Source organism: Lathamus discolor, chromosome 5 (genome assembly GCF_037157495.1).
Source record: "Lathamus discolor isolate bLatDis1 chromosome 5, bLatDis1.hap1, whole genome shotgun sequence".
Lineage (NCBI taxonomy): Eukaryota > Metazoa > Chordata > Aves > Psittaciformes > Psittacidae > Lathamus > Lathamus discolor.
Genome location: NC_088888.1, coordinates 113,094,661 through 113,117,458, shown reverse-complemented (window position 1 = coordinate 113,117,458; position 22,798 = coordinate 113,094,661). Strand labels below are relative to the sequence as shown.

The window sequence follows — 22,798 nt, the reverse complement described above, 5'->3', positions numbered from 1 at the left end:
TTAGCACATAGCTAGTCGTGGACTAACCCTGCCTGCTTCTGTACTAGCACAGCTCTCCCTGAGGCCATGATGGGGAGAAGAGTTTATTACTGCGGAATAGAAACCAGTTTTGCTGCTGCCCATGTGGGGTGAGGTAAGAACAGATGAAAGCCCCAAAGCAGGGTTAGCACTCACTGATGAGGACATGGGAGGCAAAGGGAAAGGATGGTGGCTGGTCAGCAAAGGAGCAGCGTGGAAATAGGGTCCAGATCACCATGTACAAACACAGAGCTGCCCATGGACAGACCAGGTCTCTGCTGGACTAAATGAGGTCTGTCTAAAGAAGGAAGAGTCCCTTACTAGCAGCAAGGAGACAGCCTTCAGGATGGAAAGACAACACCTTGGGCACAGGAGATCTCGAGCCCCTTGATTTGGGTTCTGAGCAGTGGGTTACTCCTCCTTTACACAAGGACAAGGCAGAATAGAAAGGTCACTACCCACAAATACCTTGCTTGCTGAGAGACTGTACGCATGAGCAGACAGCACATTCAGCAGAGTAGTTGCACTGTCCAGATATGGCCCTTCCAGGAAGCATTCAGTTCCCACACCACACATACTATTTACAGCTATGAAATGTCTGTTTTTGCAGTGGATAAAAAGATGCATGCTTTTCAGTAACAGCTCAGCAGATATTCTCTCTCATGCCTGACATTAGCCAACTACTGTTCAAAAAACTGGGTGAGATGTATCTATCCTTAGTCACACGCTGACAGTCCCTAATGTAAAGCACATATACAAACTGAATTAATCAGAACTGATCCTACACTCATGCTTTCACAGATACTTCATCCTTCCACCAACTTGTCCACACTTTCCTCTCTCCCACTCCCTTCCTCTCCCAACGACAGTAAGCGCAAAATCATAAGGAAGGAAAAAAACTCACCACAACAACACGTATAAAACAACAGAACAACTTAACTGGACCAGATGGCATCCACGAGAATCTGAAATACAAGCATGCATCAATTACTGCAATATTCAGCCTTCATAAACTTTCAACAAATATGTTCACATAAACATGATGCTACATTCTGCATTCTAATTAATCTTCCCATGTGTACAAAACCTCTTCCAGGAACAAAAAAAAATAATAAATAAAAAATAAAAGAACACTTGCTCAGAATGTTTTTTTCCTTAAGGGACTGAAAGAAATTTTGAGTTCTTCTATTTCAGAAGAACACTTGAAACCCTTTCTTGATTTTTGTAATGAAGTGTAAGGCGGGCTGATTTTACCTACAGGTGCAGCTTTTTCTTTGAAAGGGGGTCCTGTACACTTATATGAGCAATAAATTTGCTTTTGCTTGCCATTAGCATGACCAGAGTTCAAGGGAGGGGATTTTCCCCCTATACTCTGCTCTCATGAGACCTCACCTGCAGTCCTGTGTCCAGCTCTCGGACCCCAACACAAGAAGGGTGTGGACCTGCTCAAGTGAGACCAGAGAAGGACCACAAAGATGATCAGAGGGCTGAAGCATTTATCCTGTGAAGGCAAGCTGAGTGAGTAGATTTTTTTCAGCCTGGAGAAGGCAAGGCTCCAGAAAGACCTCATCATAGCCTTCCAGTACTTAAAGGGGTGCTACAATAAAGCTGGAGAGAGACTTTTTACAAGGGCTTGTAGTGACAGGACAAGAGGCAATAGCTTTAAATGGACAGAGGAGAGATTTAGATAAGACATTAAGATTAAATTCTTTACTATGAGGGTGGTGAGGCCCTGGCAGAGGGTGCCCACAGAAGCTATGGCTGCCCCATCCCTGGCAGTGTTCAAGTCCAGGTTGGACAGAGCTTGAAGCAGCTTGGTCTAATGGAAGATGCCCCTGCCTGTGGCATGGAGGTTAGAACTAGATGATATTTAAGGTCCCATCCAATATAAACCATCCTACGATTTTGTGATCAAATGTGAAGAAGGAAAAGAAAAAGGGAGCCTGAAGGCAACAGCAATATCCCAAGCCAAACTGTAGAGGAAAAACGGAGTTTTTCAAATACCTGATTCTTTGACTCAGTAACTGAAATGAGGAGGTGGAAGTGAGAAGACTTTCAGAATGAAATCTGGACTATTCTGCAAATCAAAGTGTCTTTGGCTAGGCTGAATGCAGCCTTTGCGCTGGCATTGCTTCTTGCCCTAGCTTCACTGGTTGGTACATTGCCATTTTTGTGCAAATGATATGGGGTCAAATCTTCAGTAAGCATCACAGATGGTCTTACATGAGGAAAGACTGTAAAATCATTTGTGAAGAACTCAGATATTTTCTTATCCTCAAAATAAATACATGTCTATATAAATATATTTATCTGTCTTTTGGCTAGCTGAGAATTATAACCGCTATTCTGCTTTTGAAAAAAATAATTCAGCTATTATCTCTTAGCTGTCTTTAAGTAAAAAAAATCTCCCCATCATTCCTTTTCAGTTGAGAAATGCTCTGATATTTCTTATTTGAGAGTTGTACACAAAAGGCCCTCCTGCCCATGGCCCTAAGAGAGGGAAAGAGGATTTGTCACCGTCATAGAGATGACCAGTTCAGGGGCACTAGTCCCATAACTAGTCCCTGAGCATCAGGAGATCAGTCATTCCCCAGAAAAGCGGCTCACACAGCAGCATCCCTTGTCTCACCATTAAAAGGCATCACTGGTGGTCCTGCCCAGGGCTTTTTTCATCCTCTGCTCAGTAGGGTCTGGGCAGCTGCAAGGGGCACATCACTGACAAGGCATACACAAACAGCTACAGTGGGGAAGGACTTTTTCAGCTGACAGTGCTATCCCAGCAGTGACCATGAAGATAAAAACAGATGACTTTGTGGTCTGGTTCAAAGCATGCCACCCTGCCATCTCCCAGCAGAAGACTGGTTCTTTCCCTATCCTGATCACCACTAGCTCATTGTTTTATCTAAATAGTTTAGTTTGGCTTGTGGCTTTGCTGTGTAAAATTGATACAGTGCATATCTGTGTGCTTTATGGCTGTGCACGATTTTGTAAAATTACGTATTTCAGCTACAGTAACGTCTTTTGTTATGGAAAAAGATCAAAATGGAACTAAATGGAGCTAATGGTTGTGAGAGAGACAATGGCTTCTATTCAGCACAACAGAAATGCCACAAAAACTCTCATTTTTAAGGAGACAGAAAATACACGTACATTGCTTTAGAGAAAAAATTGTCAAATATGACCTGGCTGTCAAGGAGGATGGAAGCAGACAGGTGTGCAACATTTCACATGAGGGAGGCTGACAAAACTGGCATTGTCATCAATCTCAAAATGCCATGTAAGTGATTAGACAACTGTGTTTCTCTAGGATAACTTTATCTAGGTGCTATTGAGCTCCACTTTAAACAGTGTAGAAAGATGTATGATTATGAGCCTTGAGATTTTTTTTCTCTTTTCTCATTTTTTCCTTGCCCTAAGTGCCACTTAGTATTCACTCCAGTGTTAATGGCACCACAACCACTTATGACACCAGGGTGTGCTTGTTGCAGCTTTTTTCCTCATACATGTAATAATTCTTCCCAGAACACACGGTTGGAGAATTCCTCTCCTGTCTAAGCTGCTGGCAGTCGTCTTGTTCAAATCTGGCATCCCTACTTTGCAGCAATTTCTCTGACAGCAGGGTTGTGAGGTTTTAATATGTTAGTTTCTTTTTCTTGTCATTCTGCCTTTGTGTTTCTTGAGGCACCTCCCCTGGGAGGCTCAAGGCACCATTTCAAACCACAGGTACACTGCGACACAGCATCCTGAGCAACTTCTCAAGACTTCAATGGCTTTTCCAGAGAAAGACTCTGCTCTGACTCTTTTCTGAAATGGATAATAACTAAACCAAGAATAAACCCCCTAAACAACAAACAAACAAACCCAGACCAAACAAAGAAAATCCCAACAAATAAGGCAAAGAATTATTAAGGTCTGCGAGACACTACTTATCTAGCAGTAAATCCAGCTCCTGTGAAGATGGAAACTCCCACCAGTCTCTAAATGACCAGGATGTAAAATTGACATGCAGTATTTTAGATGGAAACATCAGAGTATATAGTATATCCAGAGGACAAACCCGCTAGTATGTAAAGTCCACAGGTAGCCAGGGTCCTTATTGCTGAATCTACACAGATCCTTAGGAGATCTGTAATTGCATGCACAGAAATGTCTTCCCTCTACAAACATTGGGGCTGGAATCTGTATTTAACCCAGCTGGTGGTCAGAAAACTGTGACAGGCAGAAAGCAGTGAGAAACGTCCTGGTAAACCAGGTCTCAAAAGACCCAGTGTATTCACTTATAAGAAGACTAGAAACAAATGACTATGTTTATTGGCCATGAAATGTCTCCTAAGCATGTGCAGGAGATTAGATGAGTCTGTCCCAGAGGAGATAATCACTGTAGCTTTTTGTAAGGGGGACAGGAGACTAACATATGGAGAGGATTCAGTGGCTAGCCCTGGAGCAGCTCAGCACCCTGGTCCTCAGCCCAGCCACAGCCAAGCACCCACCCACGATGCATCAAGCTACACGTCTGCTGTGTGCAAAGATCACGAGGTGCTGTGTGTAGGATGGGGCTGTTACTTGGTAATGCCGAGGTGTTACCATGCATTCCTGTGAAAGAAAAGAAGATAGCAAAAGGCCTTGTGGGCAAAACCACAGCAATCGAGAAAGTTGGGGCTGTTCAGCCTGGAGAAGAGAAGGCCATGTGGAGACCTCAGAGCAGCCTTCCAGTATCTGAAGGGGGCCTACAGGGATGCTGGGCTCTTCGTCAGGACTGTAGTGATAGGACACATGTTACTGGGTTCAAACTCAAACAGGGGAGATTTAGGTTAGATATGGGTTAGACACCCAAACTATTCTGTGATTCTATGGTTAACTGCAGCAAGCAGATCAGAGCTGCTGAGGAGCCATGGCCTGCATGGAAATGTACTGCTTGCCTTGCCCATGCCAAATCCCTGCCAAAGCCTCGCCTTCAGATAGGGAGGCAGGGTTTCCTCTTCCAGCCTCTGCCTTGACATTCACAGCTGCCAACACAGGGAATGGAGCTGCCAAGCTTTTGTCAAAGGCTCACAGGCAGCAAGCACTTTCTTCCATCTTCTTTGCCATTGCACAGTGAATCTGCAACTGCTCCAGTAACGAGCACATATCTTCAACAGTGGAAAACTCACGCTCTACAGCATCCTAGTCCGGATGGACCACACAGCTCAGGGCCCACAGTCCCCAGTGCCAGGGCTACCTGTGCATTATTTCCATTAATTTTCACACACGCATGGCTAATACCTGACAGGTCTTAAGCAGGATGAGTGTTTCTATCAAGACAGTGAAATAATTTCTTTCAACATCTCATCTTTGCTTACCATCAAAACTTTCATATCAACTGGGGTTTAATTCCAGCAAGCTGGTAACATACCGAGATAGCCTATACTACAGGTGCATAGTAGCAACCAGCAGTAACACAAGAGTGTCAGTGAGGTCCGTGAGGAAATACCTGCTCCGGATTGTGCTCGAATGCATTAACAAAATTAGACTTATAACAAGCATTCAGCACCTCCTGCAGTATCGGCTGTGCCTAAACCATCTCTCCTCCATTGAGCACTCAGTGTAACAAGGACACAGTAATTACAGCAACAAACAAACAGGGGACTTTCTTGAAGACAAATCTCATGCATTTTGGCACAATACTTATTAGCAAGCTTGTCTTTTCAGTGCAAGTGTCAGACTGTTCTGCACTGTCACACAGAGGTACATGGTCCAAGTGGTGGGTCCTTTGGTGTCCAGGCAGCACACAGGCTGTAGAAGATGCCACATCTTTCTAGTCAGTTGTGCACAACGGATCCATGTGGCCATATCCATATCTCACTACCTTGGACTCCAAAGCCTATGCTGGATGGAAGCAGATTTTAACCACAAAGACAGAGGACTCCTTGAACATGAATATATCTACCAGCCTTGGGGAGAGAGATGAAGGGGACATCAACAGAGAACAGATGTCTGCAGATGTCATTTCTCTGTAGCACACAGCCAAAACCATTTGGTTTATGACAACTCAAGTGCTGCTTTTTGTAGGTTGCAGATCTCTGTGGGAAAGCCAGACAGCAGTCCTGCCCAGACTGCTTAGAAAGGACCTGCAAATGTCGTTACTTATATTTCTGATGGGGCTTTTGAGGACAGACCTAAGAAGCAGGGACAGTTACAACCCACTGTGCCTTTGTTTCAAATCCTCTCATCCAAGCAGCATCAGTTATAAGATGCTCTCTGCCTCTCACTTAATTGTCCTTTCAGTACCAAAACTTCCTGCTGGCTTCCACCTCATTTGGGCAAGATTTCTCATCCCTATTCCTCATTAGGGCGCAGGAACTCTGAGACTCATTGCTTTCCAGGAAGGATTTAATCAAGGTTTAAGTTGATTAAATTTAACCCTTCATAGATTAAGGTTTAACCTCAAGATTTAGCGTATGAAGGTTTTACACCTTCATAGATGTTCCACACGAATGTGGAACTAGGGGTCCCAAAGCTAAATGGGACTTGGGTTAGAGGCTTGCACAGGTAGGCTGCAACAAGGACTAGCATTTAATTGCAAGAAGGTTTAACTTCAGTGCTACTTTTGCCAGGGCCTGGTAATAATTTGGAAAAGCACACTCATATAAAGCCAGCCAATGCAATTAGAAATACAGGAAAAGCCTGATTGGCTTTCCATGTATGAAGCATTAAAAAAATTAAGGCATTTCTCTCCAGTCCATGTATTGACTGCAATTATAGATAGCAGGCACCCTTTGCTGCTATAAAATATTGAAGTGCTTTTATATTGCTACCTCTATAGTTTACTATTTAGGGACAGGAGAATGGTTGCCATTTAATGAAGTGCAGTTTCACAGAACAACAGAAAGGAAGCCCATTACTACACAATACTGCTGCCCTTTCTATTATTAGCCTGAAAGCACTTGCCAGATGAATAGAAACAGGTTTAAACTTGCTTTATTATTTCTCTAATGTCAATTTGCCCTGAGCAGCTCACCCTCTGGGTAATCTCTGCTTGGAAGAAAGATTCCTATCTGATGAAAATGTATTTAACATATTTCAATTTCTCAGAGTTTCAAGTGGCTCTCACGGTATGGCTGGGGCAGTCATGGGTCAGGGAAAATAGGTTCCCCTGCAAGTGTTGCCTCAAGCTTTGTCCTTCAACTGCTGGCATCAGGCAGCACCTAAGAATTCAACCACTGTCCAAAATCACTCTGCTGTCTCCTGGTTTTGCATTTGAAAGCTAACCTTGGAGACACTGGTTCATATGTGACCCTGCACAAGTCAGATGGACTCGAAACAAGTGACCAAGGGCACCTGAGGGCCTGAGGACACAGTCCCAAAAAGTCTCTGTGATACAGCTTTCCTAGCTGAGAAACAGCACACCTTTATTTCATGACTATGAGTGAAAGGCATGTTGGTAAAGAACATAGAGACAAATAGTCACGGCACAGACCACATACAATTATTGAGAGCAGGTGAAATTGCCTACAGGCTTGTCAAATTCTGCTCATGCATGGGCATGACCAAGGAACTGCTGGGCTGAGGAGGTTTGTCAGAACCCCCTCCCAAACAACAAACCACCAAAACAAACCAACCAAACATAAAGAAACTAACAAGCAAAGGGAAAACCTCAGTGACTCAAACTCAGAAGGTACCAACAAACTATGTTCCATTCCTAAAAGGCATCATACATGGGAAGACCTGTCAGTCCTACCCAAGAAGATTCAATCACAGTGCACAGAGTTTTCATGAGCTTGCCACCCTGAGCAGCAGTTCTCATAGCAAATAAACCAGGCAGTTTCCCTCATTTAGACTTGAGGGCAAAAGGAGACTGAGAGCAGCCCTGGGGAGAAGGATGCTGGTTGACAAAAAGCTTGACATGACCTGACAGTGTGTGCTTGCAGCCCAGAAACCAGCTGTGTCATGGGCTGTGTCACTGGCAGTGTGACTAGAAGGATGAGGAAGAGGATTCTCTCCCTCTGCTCTGCTCTGGTAAGACCCCCAACCTGCAGTCCTGCATCCAGCTCTGGGGCAACAACACAAGAGGGACATGGACCTGCTCAAGTGAGTCCAGAGAAGGTCATGAAGATGCTCCAAGCACTGAAGCACCTTTGCTATGGAGACAGGCTGAGAGAGCTGGGCATGCTCAGCCTGGAGAAGAGAAAGCTCAAGGGAGACTTTAATGCAGTCTTCCCATATCTAAAGGGTGCCTACAAGAAATCTGGAGAGAGACTTCGACAAGGGCCTGTAGGAGCAAGACAAGTGGGAATGGCTTTAAACTGACAGAGGGGAGGTTTAGATATTAGAAAGAAACTCTTCCCCATGAGGGTGCTGAGGCCCTGGCACAGGGTGCCTGAAGAAGCTGTGGCTGCCCCATCCCTGGCAGTGTTCAAGGCCAGGTTGGACATGGCTTGAAGCAACCTGGTCTAGTGGAAGGTGTCCCTACACATGGCAGGGGGATTGGAGCTAGATGATATTTGAGTCCCTTCCAACCCAAATCATTCTGTGATTCTATGATTGGCAGGTGTCTTTTCTGCCCCAGAGAGGGAAGTGGCTAGTACCTGGTACTTATGACAAGGTGCAGAGACAAGAGTAGGCTCATAAGATACTTCTATTATCCTAGCAGTAAAGTAGACTAACTGTGATACTCCCGGGGTTATCATAGCTGTCACGTAATGAAATGTGTCTGTTTTCTTGCTCAGATACATGAATACACAATCTCACTGCAGGAACCCCAGACCAAGGGGACCAAGCCAAATGGCCTGCTGCAGAGCTCAGTAAGCATCTGATTTGTTCATTCAGATTACACTGTTTCATTACATTTTGCTCCATTGAGTTGACTGAATATTTTTTTACTTCCTTAGCTCACAACATGACTTTAAATTTACAAGGAAAGCACCAGTTAAAATACCTCAGAAACAGAGCCTGTAATTGTACCTTACTACAATTTTGTACCTAAATAACTGTAAGAAAAAGTAAAAGTCAGCCTCCGGAGTTTAGCACTTTCAAGGCCTATCCGAGGAAGCTAAGGTTAAACCTGAATATAATTATTTCCAAGCCTTGGAGGAATAAATCTAGGTACTAGAATAGACTAAAGTCATATTTAATTATAAGATGTGTCTGCTGACAGCTAGATTAGCTTGAAGAAAGAAGACCTAGCTACAGCTGTGGTTTCTGCTCTACTAAAATTATTACAAAGGGCCATATGCAAAAGCAGAAGGCATCACTAATATCCTTTGATTAGCAAGATTAAAGATCTGTTCTTACAACACAAGGCCTTGTTATCTCTTTTGTACTTACAACCTCCTGCAAAAAGTAAAACAGACAGCTAGGCAAAATGAAGTGAGATTGATCTCATTCACGCATACACTTAACACACAGCAGAGATATATATCCCAAGGGCTATCCAGGGCACTATCTTCCACTCCTTCAACATTTATACTTACCTTACTCAGGGAACAGTTACCTTCACTAGGAAAAGTCTTCAAAATCTCTACACCAAAAGAGTCCAGCCCTACAACCATCTTACACAAGCATCCTCTTGCAGTGACATCCTAATTGCTCAGTCAATAGACATCTCAACACAAGCAATTAGCACATCTCAGGTCTTTATTTCCTTGCTATCCAATTAACAAAACCTAAAGGTTATTTCTTTGTCAGGAGAAAATTGCTGCTATTTCCCTTTGTGCTAAATCAATTTAAAAAAAGTAAAAATTAAACTAAAAATAATCACAGGTGGCCACATCTCCCATAGGTACACTTTCTCCTTGCTGTTGGAGGTGCCAGATGATCTTTATTAGGTCAACAGCCTGGAGTGTGTGGGGATCTGAAGCCCAGTTTGTTTAAAGGAGTAAGTTTAGGTAAGGTAAGCTTGTACTGGGAACATCATTATAGATAAAGCTCTAGAAGTCACAGAAAGTCTCTGAAGTACAGAGATTAGTGGTTTCAACAATTTATTGTTGTGGAAGGTTTGAGGGAATGACCTTACAATGACCTTAGAAGTGTTGCACAGGAAAGTCCTAGCTTTCAGTCTCGTAAGAAAATGACTGAGGGATGTGAAGGTCTAGCTGAGAAGGGCCAGGTCGCAGATCTGGGTGTCTTGTGAATAGTCTTATGCCCTGTGACTATTTCACCAGGACTTTGAAAAAGATTGTCCTCTTTTGTTTCTTATGATATTGACACCTTCCAGACTTTGAAAAGTCCAAAGACCTTCTTTAGAAGTTAGCGAAAGCCTTTGCTGTGCACTTCTCACAAAGCTCCGATGATCTGGTGGACCAACAAATCTGCACAGGTTTCTTTCTAGAAGAAATGTCATGAGCATCTAAAGGAGTAAACCAAGTTGTCTTACAAGTAGATTGGCCCAAAATGGAGGAAGAGAATTGTTTCTTGAACATTATCTTCTGGATGGAAGCAGTTGCCAGAGCAACTGGGTTTGCCACAGAAACTGTTAACTTTTGGAGCAATCATCTTTCCTGTAAAGCAGCAAATCTTTTCTAGTTGTCAAGAAAAAAACCCCACCACCCTCTGAAATACCAAAAACATTAATAAAATCATTTCCACACTCCATTAGGGATGTAGTCATAGTAAATAATGAGTTTGTTTTGTTTTCTCCTACTGGCTAATTGCCTTTTAAATTTTAATCATCTCTCTAAAGCAGCTGCCAGAGTTCTTTTTCTATAATGCTTTTATATACCATATATTAATCTCATTGCTGGTTTTGATACATATAAAATGGCATTGCATTAAAAATATAAATAAAGCACAGTGGCATGCCTGCTGGAATACAAAACACAGCAATGATTTCATCATTATATCAAAGGAGAGCTCAGAGTGCTCTCTCCTTCCTACTAAGCATTTCTCCTGAGAAACCAAGGCAGATTTAGTCAGGGCTGAGCATGAGGAAAGAGTTTCTGTCCTGGACTTCAAATACATTGTGAGACACATTAAACAGAATTTTCTACTCTAAAAAGATCTCACATTGTACTTTGGGGAATAAAAGACACATTGATGTGTAGAAATGTTGAAAACCTGAATAAAAGATTACATTTACCCCTCTGCTCCATAATAGATGTTATGATTTAGTTGTCATTGTACAGCACATCATGAAAGGGACTAGACATTTTTCAGGGTAGCTTGCCTGATAAATCCACCCATGGGCACGTCCTCAGGGTAGTCAAGTACTTACAAATACCAATGTCACCAGAATTTGGGTCCTTAATGTTTTATTTACTGTTATGAACCCAGTTTGCAGCAGATAGTGTAATAAGAAAGCTCAAATGTGAGGATGGAAACACAACTGTTAAAACAAGCTTTCCAAACTACACCAATGAGCACCCATCTTGACACTCCAAGGGTAGGAGTTCAGTACATAGCTGCTGCCAAGGGACACGGTAGATAGTGTAGATACAGGCAGGTGGTATTTGGCCAGCAGTGTTTGGACATGGAACAAGGCAGGTCTGCAGAGGCATGTGGCTTCATTAAAAATTATATCTTTTTCTTAGATTCCTTTTGGTAATTTACATATGCTTAGGAGACTGTTGTTTTGTTTTGGTTTTAAAAAACAATTTTCACCACTTTTGTGTTGAGAGAAACTGCAAAATCTAGGCATGTTTAAGCTTCTAACTTTGAAGACAGAAGTAGATTGCCTCCACAAATGTGCTGTGGTTGGAAGAGATTCAAGAGTCCTGAAGCCCCCTCTGCAGATGTCAGCACGTTTGTCCATCCTGGGTATAGCTTCCTAAATATTCCATGCTTTGGCTGACAGTCTTTGTGGGATTATGTGCAACAAGTGTGTTTTCTGACGCAGCATAAGTTCACTGAGAGGCACACCCTGCTCCTGGCCCCCGGAAATATTTGTATGCAGCAGTACAAAGCCTTCTCAGATAGAAATGAAAGTCTAAACCAAGCAAAAAAAAAAAAAAAAAAAAAAAAAAACACAAAAAAAAAAAAAAAAAGAGGAACAGATTTAATGAAACAGTGAAATAAAAGAACATCCCCCATCTACGTTTTATGGTGGTATTGTAACACTAAATACACTGCTGTTAAAGTTACTGGAAACTCTTGCAATGCAGTCAACCAAATCTGGCAATGTTTCTCCATTTGAGAACAGCTTCTTATAATGACAGCAAACACTTGCATCTAACAGCCATACCCATCTGCTCTAAGAGGCCTCTGCGTATTGCAGATGCTGTCAAGTGAGTGTATTTGGGGAACAAAGGGAAGCCAGGGCCACCAGAGCTCCCCGATAAGCAGCTATTCTGCTGAGAGGGGAAACAGCAGCACATGGAAAATCTCATTATGGGAGAGGGTGCAAGTGATGCTTGTCTAAACATAAGAGGACAAGGAGAAGAGATAACGCAATAATTTAAGGAAGCTCTGAGTGGGAAATGAGTGAGTGAATGAGAAAGCATCTGTGCGCAATTTTCCATAGAATATCTTCAGCTCCCCGGTATCTGTGAGCCTGGGCAGATTCCTCCATTTCTGACAGCCAACAGAGGATATCAGTGTATGAGATTCATAGACAAAATTGTCACAGTGAGAAGAGCTATATTAAGACCCTAGGTGTTGGCACTCAGAATCTAGGTCTGGGTTGCAAGGACCGATCAAGGTGAAAGAAGTCGAGAAGAGGGCCTGTCCCACCACTGAAGGATTCCTGTAACCCCTGCGCAGAATGACTCTTGCCCACCTAGTGGCGTTTAAGCAGAGTTCTCCTCTGAGACAGTATAGTGACAATAGAGAGGGCTCACACAGCCTCTAATCCCGAGTAGCCCTGGTATGCTGCTCACCTGAGCCCCTGGAGATCTGCTGCTCTGATCTTGGAGAAGATGAGACCAACAACTAGAGGAAAGTTTCACAGTTGAGGCACTCTGTTCAGTGATTCCCTACCTTGGTACAGTGTCTGAAGGCAATGCCAGTATATGCCCTTCTTCTTGCTTTCCTTTCTTTCCTGACTCTTCCGGCATAAACCTGCTTTGCTCTCACTCCCAACTTCTGCTCAAGGCATACAAACAAGGCTGGGGAAGCTTAACATGACCAGACAGGTAGACAGCTGGAATTTCCACATCTGTCCAAGGCAAGGACAGTGGTTTCTGCCAGCACACCTGCCTGGGGCATGTCCCACCTTCTCTCACCAGTACGCAGTCTCATTCTCTTTAAAACCCCAAGGGCAGGAGCAAAATCCCATTAATACTTTTCTCTGACAAGCCTGATAGATAAGACTCACAAAAGCATGACTTCTACAAACACTGGACATCTCCACTCCAACCTTCCTTTAGAGACAGGACTATCACAAGGACTGGGTCAGGGCAGCCACAGCTTTGGAGGGAGCTATCCTATGGCTCCCACCATATGGATGAGGGAGAAGCATTCCTTCTAAAAATCTCTTTTAAGTAATTAGACTGTGTTGAGTTTGTCTCCTGGACTGACTTCCTGCTTTCCTACCATCAGAGAGAATCTCTGCTTTCTTCGCTTTCCTCTCCCAGGGATTGTCTGTCCCTGGTTTCTCTACACACTGTCCCCGTCCCCAGTAGTTCCAGTGGGTTTGGATCAAGCATTAACCCTCTTGTCTCTCACACCATCTCTCTTCCTTAGTCACTTTCACTCTCCCAATGACTCTCCTTCTCTTGCAATTCATTACTTTTCCCCCAAGCTTTTTCCTACACTATTCTTAAAACTGGAACTTTCGTTATTCCTACTGCCCTGGAAAAAAAAAACAAAACACCCCAACCAAAATCACAGGAAACTATTTTCATGTAAAGGGAAAGCAAAGCAAAGCAAAACAAACAGAATTTTGCATCTTTACATTTAACTAATACAAGCGGAAAAAAAATTGCATACAGGAAGCCTCCAGCTTGCAAAAAGGTTCCCTTCAGAAATGTCACATGGGAAGACAGAGGCACTGTAGAGCATGGCTCTGACTTTTTCCTTTGTTAAGCCTCATTTTTTCTGTACCCATGGAAGCATCACATGCTGCTTCACTGCTCTGAGTCTACTTCTTATTGCAAGTGGGATATTAAACTGTTCACTGGATAAGTGTGTGCTAGTAAAGCAGGCACGAAGACTCATAGTCAAACCACCTGACATTACCGAGTGACATTTACTTCTCTCTCCCGCTCCTTGTTCCCCTCCTTACCTGGGAAGCTCCTTGATGCATACATTTTCTTCTTGTTTGTCTCAAAAGGTATTAATACACATAAGATCTACCATATTGAGCATGGGTGATGCAACACCACAGAAGGGTTTAAGTGGGTGAGGACCTGTGGAGGTCTCTGGTCCAACCTTCTGCTCACAGGAGGACCAACTGGGACAGTAGGGCAGGCTGCTTAACCCATCAAGCTTTGAATATTTTCAAGGATGAAGACTCCACAGCCTCTCTGGGCTTGTTCTCAGCACTGCACCACTCACAGGGGAATATTTTCTCTCTCCCTCATGTCCAATTGGAAACTCCCATCCTGGAGCTCATGCTGTTCTTTTAACATGTGTCTCCCAAGAGCAGTCTGGCTCTGTCAAGAACCACAAAACCTAAGTTTTTGGCAGGATGAGACTTCTGTGTGCAGAATACAAGAGTCCCTTGTCTTTCCTGTAGCAAGACAGCTTTCTCGCCTCCTCTCAGCTGCTTTCCCAGGATACGCAGTTGCTACTCAAGGCACAGCACTGTCCTGGAATAGAGCTGTACAAAGCTCTCAGAGCACAGGGTGGCAGTTCTGAGAGGTGGCTGGATCCAGCTAGAAATAAAAGCAAACAGAAAGAGACGGACAGATTTACCCCTCACAGACATGCTTTCCAAATGCTGTCTTTCAAATCCACCATGAAAAGCAACCTTTTCCTTTTGGAAAATGCCACTGAATGAAAACATTAGGCCTTTGAACTTCAAACTTCAGAAGATGGAAACAACTGACTCCTCTGGTGACGGCGTGTTTTATCTGCCCTGATGGGAAACGAATTAAGAAAGAGAACTAAAAAACATACCTGAAGGACAAGAAATTGTGAATAAGTTATCAGTATTTTTAAAAAGCTAATTGCAATAATCCTGAACAGAAAATCGGAGTGCAACACATTCCCCATTGTAAAAAAGGTTCCTTATAAATCAAGGTGCTTAACTGTAGCTAAAGGATTAAGATTTATTTAAGAAAAAGGGTATGGTTTTCAATTTATTTTTAGAAAAAGGATGTGTTAAACAACTGTAATTGAGAGCATGTGCTCTCAAAGGCATCTCTGAAGCTTGCTGGGGAATATGTCATTATATTTTAAAATTCGCCACTTAGCTTAGTTTCCCCCTCTGCACTGCATGCTTTTTATCATATCAAGGAAGAGGTGAAAGACTTTGTCTTGGTCTGAGACACAAGGAACCCAAATATATTTTTACCTGCTTAGGTACTCCACGTTTACTGGCCTTTGGATACTGAATACAGCCACTGTCTGTGAAAATGTTTTTAACATGTGAACTCAGCATTAGCCCTCTGTGAACCTTCAACCACTAGCTGCAGCAGGGATAGGACCAAAGACTCACAGCATTCCTCAGTAAAAGAATAGGGGAAGAGAAAAGGAGACATGACAGAAACAGGAGAATAGCTTAGAATAGAATGTTTCTGTTGGGAGGGATCTATAGCGATCATTTAGACAACTGCCTAATCAATTCAGGGTTGAACAAGAGTGAAAGCATGTTTCTAAGGGCATTGTCTAAAGGCCTCTTAAACACTGACAGAGGTATGTGACATTGATCAACTCTCTAGGCAGCCTGTTCCTGCTTTTGAACACCCTCTCAGTAAAGAAATGCTTCCTAATGTCCAATCTGAACCTTCCCGATATAGCTTTGAACCATTCCCATCCTCCCTGTCACTGAACACCAGGGAGAATCGATCAGCAGCTCTCTTTCCACTTTCCCCTCTTGGGAAGCTGTAGAGAGCAATGAGGTCATTCCTCAGCCTCCTCTCCTGCAAACTAGACAAGCCCAGAGTCCCTAGCCACTCCTCACAGGACATGCTGCCACCCTTTCACCAGCTTTGGTGCCCTTCTCTGGGTGCATTCTGGTACATTTACATTCTTTTTAAATTGCAATGCTCGGAACTGCATGAGTTCTGGTACTCAGTGAGGCTGCACCAATGCTAAATACAGCAAGATAATCACCTCTTTTGACCAGCTGGTTATACTGCGTTTGATGCACCCCAGGACGTGGGTTTGACCTCCTGACTGCTCAATGATATTGAGTCTTCTGCCATCCAGCACCCCCAGGTCCTTTTCTGCAGGGCTGCTCGCTGGCCATTCCTCATATAATTTATACGTCTGTCTAGCATTATTCCATCCATACTCCACCCCAGGTATAGAATCCAGCATTTAGACTTGCTAAATTTCATCCCATTAATCATTGCCCAATGCAATGATCTAGATCTCTCTGCAAGGCATCTTGTCCCTCAAGATAGTCGACACCACTTCCCAGTTTAGTGTCATGAGGAAACTGGCTAGTGATGCATTCAACTTCTGCATTCAGATTGTTGGTAAGCATGTTGAACAGGACTGGCCCTAGAACTGAACCGTGAAGAACACCACTGGTGACCAGTCACCAGGCAGAGGTAGCCCCATTCACTATAACCCTCTAAGCCCTGTCATTCAGCCAGTTCTTCACTGAGCACACCATGTACCTGCTCAGCTGGACAACTTGTCCAGAAAGATGCTGTGAGGGACAATATCAAAAGCCTTACTAAAATTCAGAAAAACCTTATCTACCAGCTTCGCTTCATCCACTAGGCAGGTGACCTTACTGGAGGGGGATATCAAGTAGTTAGACAGGACTTTCCCTTTGTGAGCCTGTGTTAACTCTGCCCTATGATTGCATTGTTCTTTAAATGTCCTTCAGAATGATCTTCTCCATATTTTCTCCAGGTACTGAGGCTGGACTAACAGGTTTGTAGTTTTTTGGATCTTCCCTCATGCCTTCTTGTAAACTGGAATAATGTTGCCTAGCTTCCTGTCAGTGGGGACATCCCAACCTCCCCTCTTCTTCTGCAGGAGACTCCGGCAGTTTGGAAAGGGATGTTTGTGTTCATCTGGACATAGGTAACAGGTTGACTTTTCATCTTAGAGCAATTTCAACACAAGTTTTGAGGAGGGAGAGCATGACCATTTTCAGATCTGGGCCAAGTCAAAGGACTTGAATGACTTTTTACTGAGTTAAGGCCATGTTAGGACCAAACAAAATGAGGTTACCTGTGGACATGCGCACACTCGGGGTCTCCAGCTAAGATTTGCCACTGACTGATTGGAGAAAGGTGGCCTTGCTCACAGGTTTAACTCATGCATGATGTTAGCTTTTGCATGATCTGTGCCTCAAACGCAGATATTCAGAGTAAAACATTTTACATCTGTTTCATTGGCCTAATTCCGTGCCCTCTTAACTGAAGGGCTGTCAACAGCAATAGATAATAAGTATTTGATATATTCATAGAATCATAGAATCATAGAATAGTCAGGGTTGGAAAGGACCTCAAGATCATCTAGTTCCAACCCCCCTGCCAGGGGCAGGGACACCTCTCACTAAACCATCCCACACAAGGCTTTGTCCAACCTGCCCTTGAACACTGCCAGTGATGGAGCACTCACAACCTCCCTGGGCAACCGATTCCAGTGTCCCACCACTCTAACAGGAAAGAATTTCTTCCTTATATCCAATCTAAATTTCCCCTGTTTAAGTTTTAACCCATTACCCCTTGTCCTGTCACTACAGTCCCTAATGAAGAGTCCCTCTCCAGCATCCCTTTCCTGTTGCTTGATGTTAATCCTTTAAGATATGGAGGGATCTTTCCCTCCACAAAGTGAAACTGAATATACCAAGCTTAACCGAGTCACCAAAAGTTGTGTCTCTACAAGGCGGGAGAGGATTGCCATGACATAACTATAGACTAATAACCAAATGCATATTTCACCATGCCTGTTGTCCTTTTATTGCAGGATCAAAATCACTTAAAAAAAAATACCCCACAACCACCACACACTCACACTTCCTAAAGCTGATTTTTCCCTTGGTACCAAAGAAAAGCCCATTATGGATCTGAAAGGAAAATGTTTCTCTCCTCTAAGCGAACAAGCAGACCTAGAATTCCTCCCAGAAAAACTCTCACTTACTTTTTTGGGATTTTTTTTTTTGGTGCATATTTATTTCTGGGTTTAAAGGAGCTGAAAAATAATTGCTAAAATAAAACTCTAGTAATATGGACTCCCATAGATGCATTTTTTTCAACTCCCTCCTTAGATTAAGTTTTTCTGGAGAGAGCTATATTATCAGGCAGTGGAATAAAGATCATCATTATCAAGGTAGCTGCTGAGCTGCAGTATTTTACATAGGAGAATACTGAGCTTTCATAGTAAAGATGAATAGTGGCAGCAGGAGGTGGCAAAATACTGCATCACACTGTCCTAGTTAATACCAGGATGGACACATCAACGGGGTGATAAAAGGCATGTTTTCACATCATTCTGCAGCTGCCCATGATTCTAGGTGGCTTAATATTTTTGCACAGACTGCCAAGAAGTATGTTCAGATGGCCTCTACATCCATAAACTGTGTAACGACCCTAATTAACAATCGCCACCAGTTTGTTTAATGGGTTTTATCTAAAAGCTTTTGCATTCTGCAGCCCATGATAACATGGGTTATTTGCATTGCCAGAACATCTATGAGAAGTGTTGTATCTAACTGAGGAAGAATAAGAGAGATCTTCTCATCTCAACCAAGGACTGGCAAAGACCTAGGAGCTGAATTTAAGCAGACAAGATGGAATCCAGAGCTCCACAGAGCTGAGCACTAACCAGTTCAGAGAAGCAGTTCCAAAACAAAAGAATTTAAAGACTACCAGGCTTTAGGGTTGCCCTGCAGATTTTTTATTTTTATTATTATTTGGAGAACCTAAGCAGCAGCAGTATTTTGCTGATCAAACATTAGAGCTGATATAGCCACCCTATAGATAGTGACAAGACTGTCAGCTACCTAAACCATACATGCCGGTTCTCTGAAATGTATTTAGTAGCTGCTTATAGGGTATGTTCAGATTGTAACTACATCTGACTCCTCTCCCATTTAGGGTCACATATGTATCCTTGTAATGCTCAGGGTTAAACCAGCTTGCAAACAGCTTTTTGATTCATATATTGCAAGTGATTCAGACAACCCATGTAGCTTCTGAGAAACGTCTGAGCCCCAGCTCTAATCTCTCATCACTTACTAAATAATCCATTAATACCTGGCACTTGGCACAGCACACAGACTGCTGCAAGCTGTTCATTTCTTCTTCAACAGGAGCAAGCAATAGAGCTACAAACCAAACAATGTCAGGGCTTATTTTTTTTTTCTTGTAGCTGCTGTAACAGAGACATTCACAGGAGCAATATGATGGAAGTCACTGAAATAGCTTTGGAGATGTTTGTGGAGTGGCCTTATGCAAGAACCAGTTGGAATTCATGTGTACTTTAAACGGGAAAGTATGTGACTGTGTGTGGGATAAGGGTCAACAGACTGAAAGCATGTAAGAGCTGGTGGGCACAGACTGAAGGTGAAGATGGGCAGCTAGAGAGAAAGAGGCATACAGGACAGGTCTAGACGGATATTCATCAACAAAGGCGCAGACAGAGGTGTAAGAGGAAGAGTGAAAGAAAGAAGCACTTAAAGGACATTGGGGAAATAAAAGAGGAAAAAATATTCCCCATCCTAGACACCAGAGAAGCAAAGAGAGTAGAGTGGGAAGCAGCAGGGCAGCAGGCAAGGAAACCAAAAAACAGAATTCTAAGGCATCTCAGACAAAGAGCAAAGAACTGAGACACATGGGAGACTACATCAGAAAAGAGGGCAGAACAATGGCAAGGTACTTCATTGCAACAGCAGAGATTGCTGGAGGGATTGGGATTTCTCCCTCTTGTCCCAACAGATAGTCCCCAAAACATCATTTGCTTTTTTAAATAGATGAACTAGGGAGGAAAGTAACCCAACAGAATTAGTAAGCACTGGATAACAGTAGAGCTAACCCACCGAGCATAACAAGAAAAAAAACCCTATTGCTTCATTGCTATTGCTTGAAACAAGGAAGCCTCCTGCACCACTGACAGCACAACTTTTTGAAAAACAACCTTGCTTAACTCTTCAATTTTGTATTGAATTCCATATGCCTATTTTGAGAACAATGCCTCACTCCCAAACACTGTGCAGAGGCAGCTTGAATGTAATTCTCCCTGCCAAAGGTGCAGGCTGGTTGAAGGGGTCAGCTTGAGTTCATTGCTTCAATGCACGACAGTAAACTTAGTTACCCCAAGAAACTTTGTAGAACATTCAGGAGACACAGCTTTGAGCTGAAGGAAATCATCCAGGCTGAGAAGCACACAAAAACCAGCGTCCTGCCTAACCCAGCATGCCCTGCTTTCCCAGCCCACCCCAGTAAAGAAAGAGAAGGGAGGCAGCGATTACAACTTCAGCTCCAGTGCTCTGGCACAAATACCGCATCATTCAGAGCACGAGGGATATATTCAGTGCACAAGCAGCAACTTCACCATAATTGCAGCAATAATTTTAAGGAATTTATCCCCCGGTGTGTCACCTCCAACTGTTTTGTTTAAAAATCAGTCTAAGCATTATGAGCCTTGTGCAACAATAGTCTCAAGAGCAAGCAATGATTAGCCGGGCACAAAAACATCTTAGAAGCCCCTCAGATATAATACACCACACCCACGTATGCTGGTAACAACAGGCCCCAAGTGATTGATGCCTTAGAGAGACATTTAACAGCCTCCTCCCCTCAATTTCTAGAAATGACATTTCACTTAATCCCACAAAGCGAAAGCACCCATGCTGGTGCTGTGAATAACCAGCGGTGCTCTGGAATTTGAGATGCAAGCTGAACACCTGGGTAAGGCAGGACAAAAAAGTAGCTACTCTCATCCCTGCAAACCCCCATATTCCCTAGATTCAGATCATCAGGACCTGTTCAAATCATCAGAGAGCATTAATTTCCAACTGCACTTGGAAAGTGCTGTTTCTACAGAAGGGTGCATGCCCAAGACAGGCAGTTTCCCCTCCAAGTCAGGTTCTTTCTAGACCTGGGAGTGATAATACCCTGCAGAGTCATAGGAGGTTAGAGGAAGGTACTCAAGACAGATTACAAGTGACAAAGCAACCACTCAGCATCCCTCACTCTTGTATGCACATTTCCATGTTGTCAGTAAGTATGTTGGTACCTGTGACTGTAGTGATTTTTTTTTTCAGAAAGGTTAGGAGCTGCCCAGCTGGAATGACTAGATTGAGTCGAACTGATTGAGAGAAAGGGCTAAGCCACCCTTGCAGACAAGGTCTGAGCTGACTGGGAATGCTGGCTCCTACTTTCAGGAGGGGCCCGTTGCCTAATCCTGGAGCTCCGTTGAAATCCTCACCTGCTATAATAAAATGGAGATTATGGGTGTGAGATGGACAATACCCAGAATATGGACTGGGTTTTCAACATGCAGCTGTTCACACCTAGTAACACTTCAACACAAGTGAGTCTTTTTGGTAATTTTCCAGTAATTTCCAGTACATCCCATATCACATATATATTCCTCTTCATAACTGGAATTCTCTTTGGTCTTAGCACCTCTATTTTTCATTACAGAAAGGTACATTTTGTTGGTTGGCTTTACTGGTTACCTGCTACAAGATTCTGTGCCTCCAAGTTGGACAGCAGCCCCACAGTATTCACACTCACAATAAAAACCTTTTTGGCAGAAACAGAACAGCAGCTGAATAGTAAAATTTGCTGTTGAATAAGACCAGTGGTCAGTGTGGCTGAAGCTCTTTATTTGCTCGGTTTCTCAAAGAAGTGGAAGAAAGATTTTAATTCTTTCTAGGTTTCATTTTAAAATATAACTGTTCACAAAAGATGCTAACAGCCTATTTTAATATTGTTCATAAAAGCAGATATTAATCTTTCATGAAAAGACTAGAAGAAAAATATTAAAAGGGAAGAGATTAATGCTAAATAAGGCTAAAGACTTTTTACTTGCAAACAAAACTTGAACAAAAAGATCTTACTTATGCATAAGATTTCATTCCAAAGCAGATCAGGAGATCATCAATTTTGACCTTTTCTATAACCAGCCACAGGCCATCACCCAACTACCTGTACTAAAACAAATAACTTGCCAGAATGAAGGTACCTACTTGCAATTTAAAGACATCAAGAGCTGAAGGAGGCTTTGGAGGATGCTTTACTCCAGCAGTTACTCAGTATGGAAGATTTGTGCTCAGCATCCAGTCTGAATTTGCATAGCTTTGATGTTAGTCTTGTCTGCCAAATTGAAGCATTGCAATTTCTCTACGTTTTCTCCCAGTAACACATATCCATACAATAACAAAATTTTAACTGTGCTTGGTCAGAAGGACTTACTCAACTCTTGATGTTACACTCTTCATGAAATGCCCAAGACATCACCAGATCTGAACCCAGCTCTTTGCTGATGTGCTCTTTACACTTTGAGATAAGGAGCGAAGATTGAAGTTCCTAAAAGCTCTCTGGCAGGTTTAGGCACAGGTCTTGCTAAAGTAGAGAAATGTGTTTTCCCTCCATCATCTCCTAACTTGGAGGACTGACAAACTCAAAACCAGGGCATCTCTGGATGAGATGCCACAGGGTAGCAAGGAGCTGGGTTAGCATGGGAATGACAACTCTGTATGGTACTGACCGGCACTTGTATCAATTAAAGATGCAACTGCATCATCCCCTGAGCCAGCCTCCACAGCAGGCCAACCTGCTCACACCAGAAGTGG

The 22,798-nt window shown here is 43.1% G+C and overlaps 1 long non-coding RNA gene across 2 annotated transcripts in view; it reads right to left on the bottom strand.

The window, feature by feature from the left end:
• Window positions 1-22,798, bottom strand: part of LOC136015759 (uncharacterized) — a 78,038-nt gene that overhangs the window by 41,036 nt on the left and 14,204 nt on the right. For both annotated transcript variants that reach the window (XR_010613325.1, XR_010613326.1), the window contains exon 4: window positions 923-983. This is a non-coding gene — a long non-coding RNA (uncharacterized LOC136015759). The remainder of the gene's footprint in view (window positions 1-922; window positions 984-22,798) is intronic.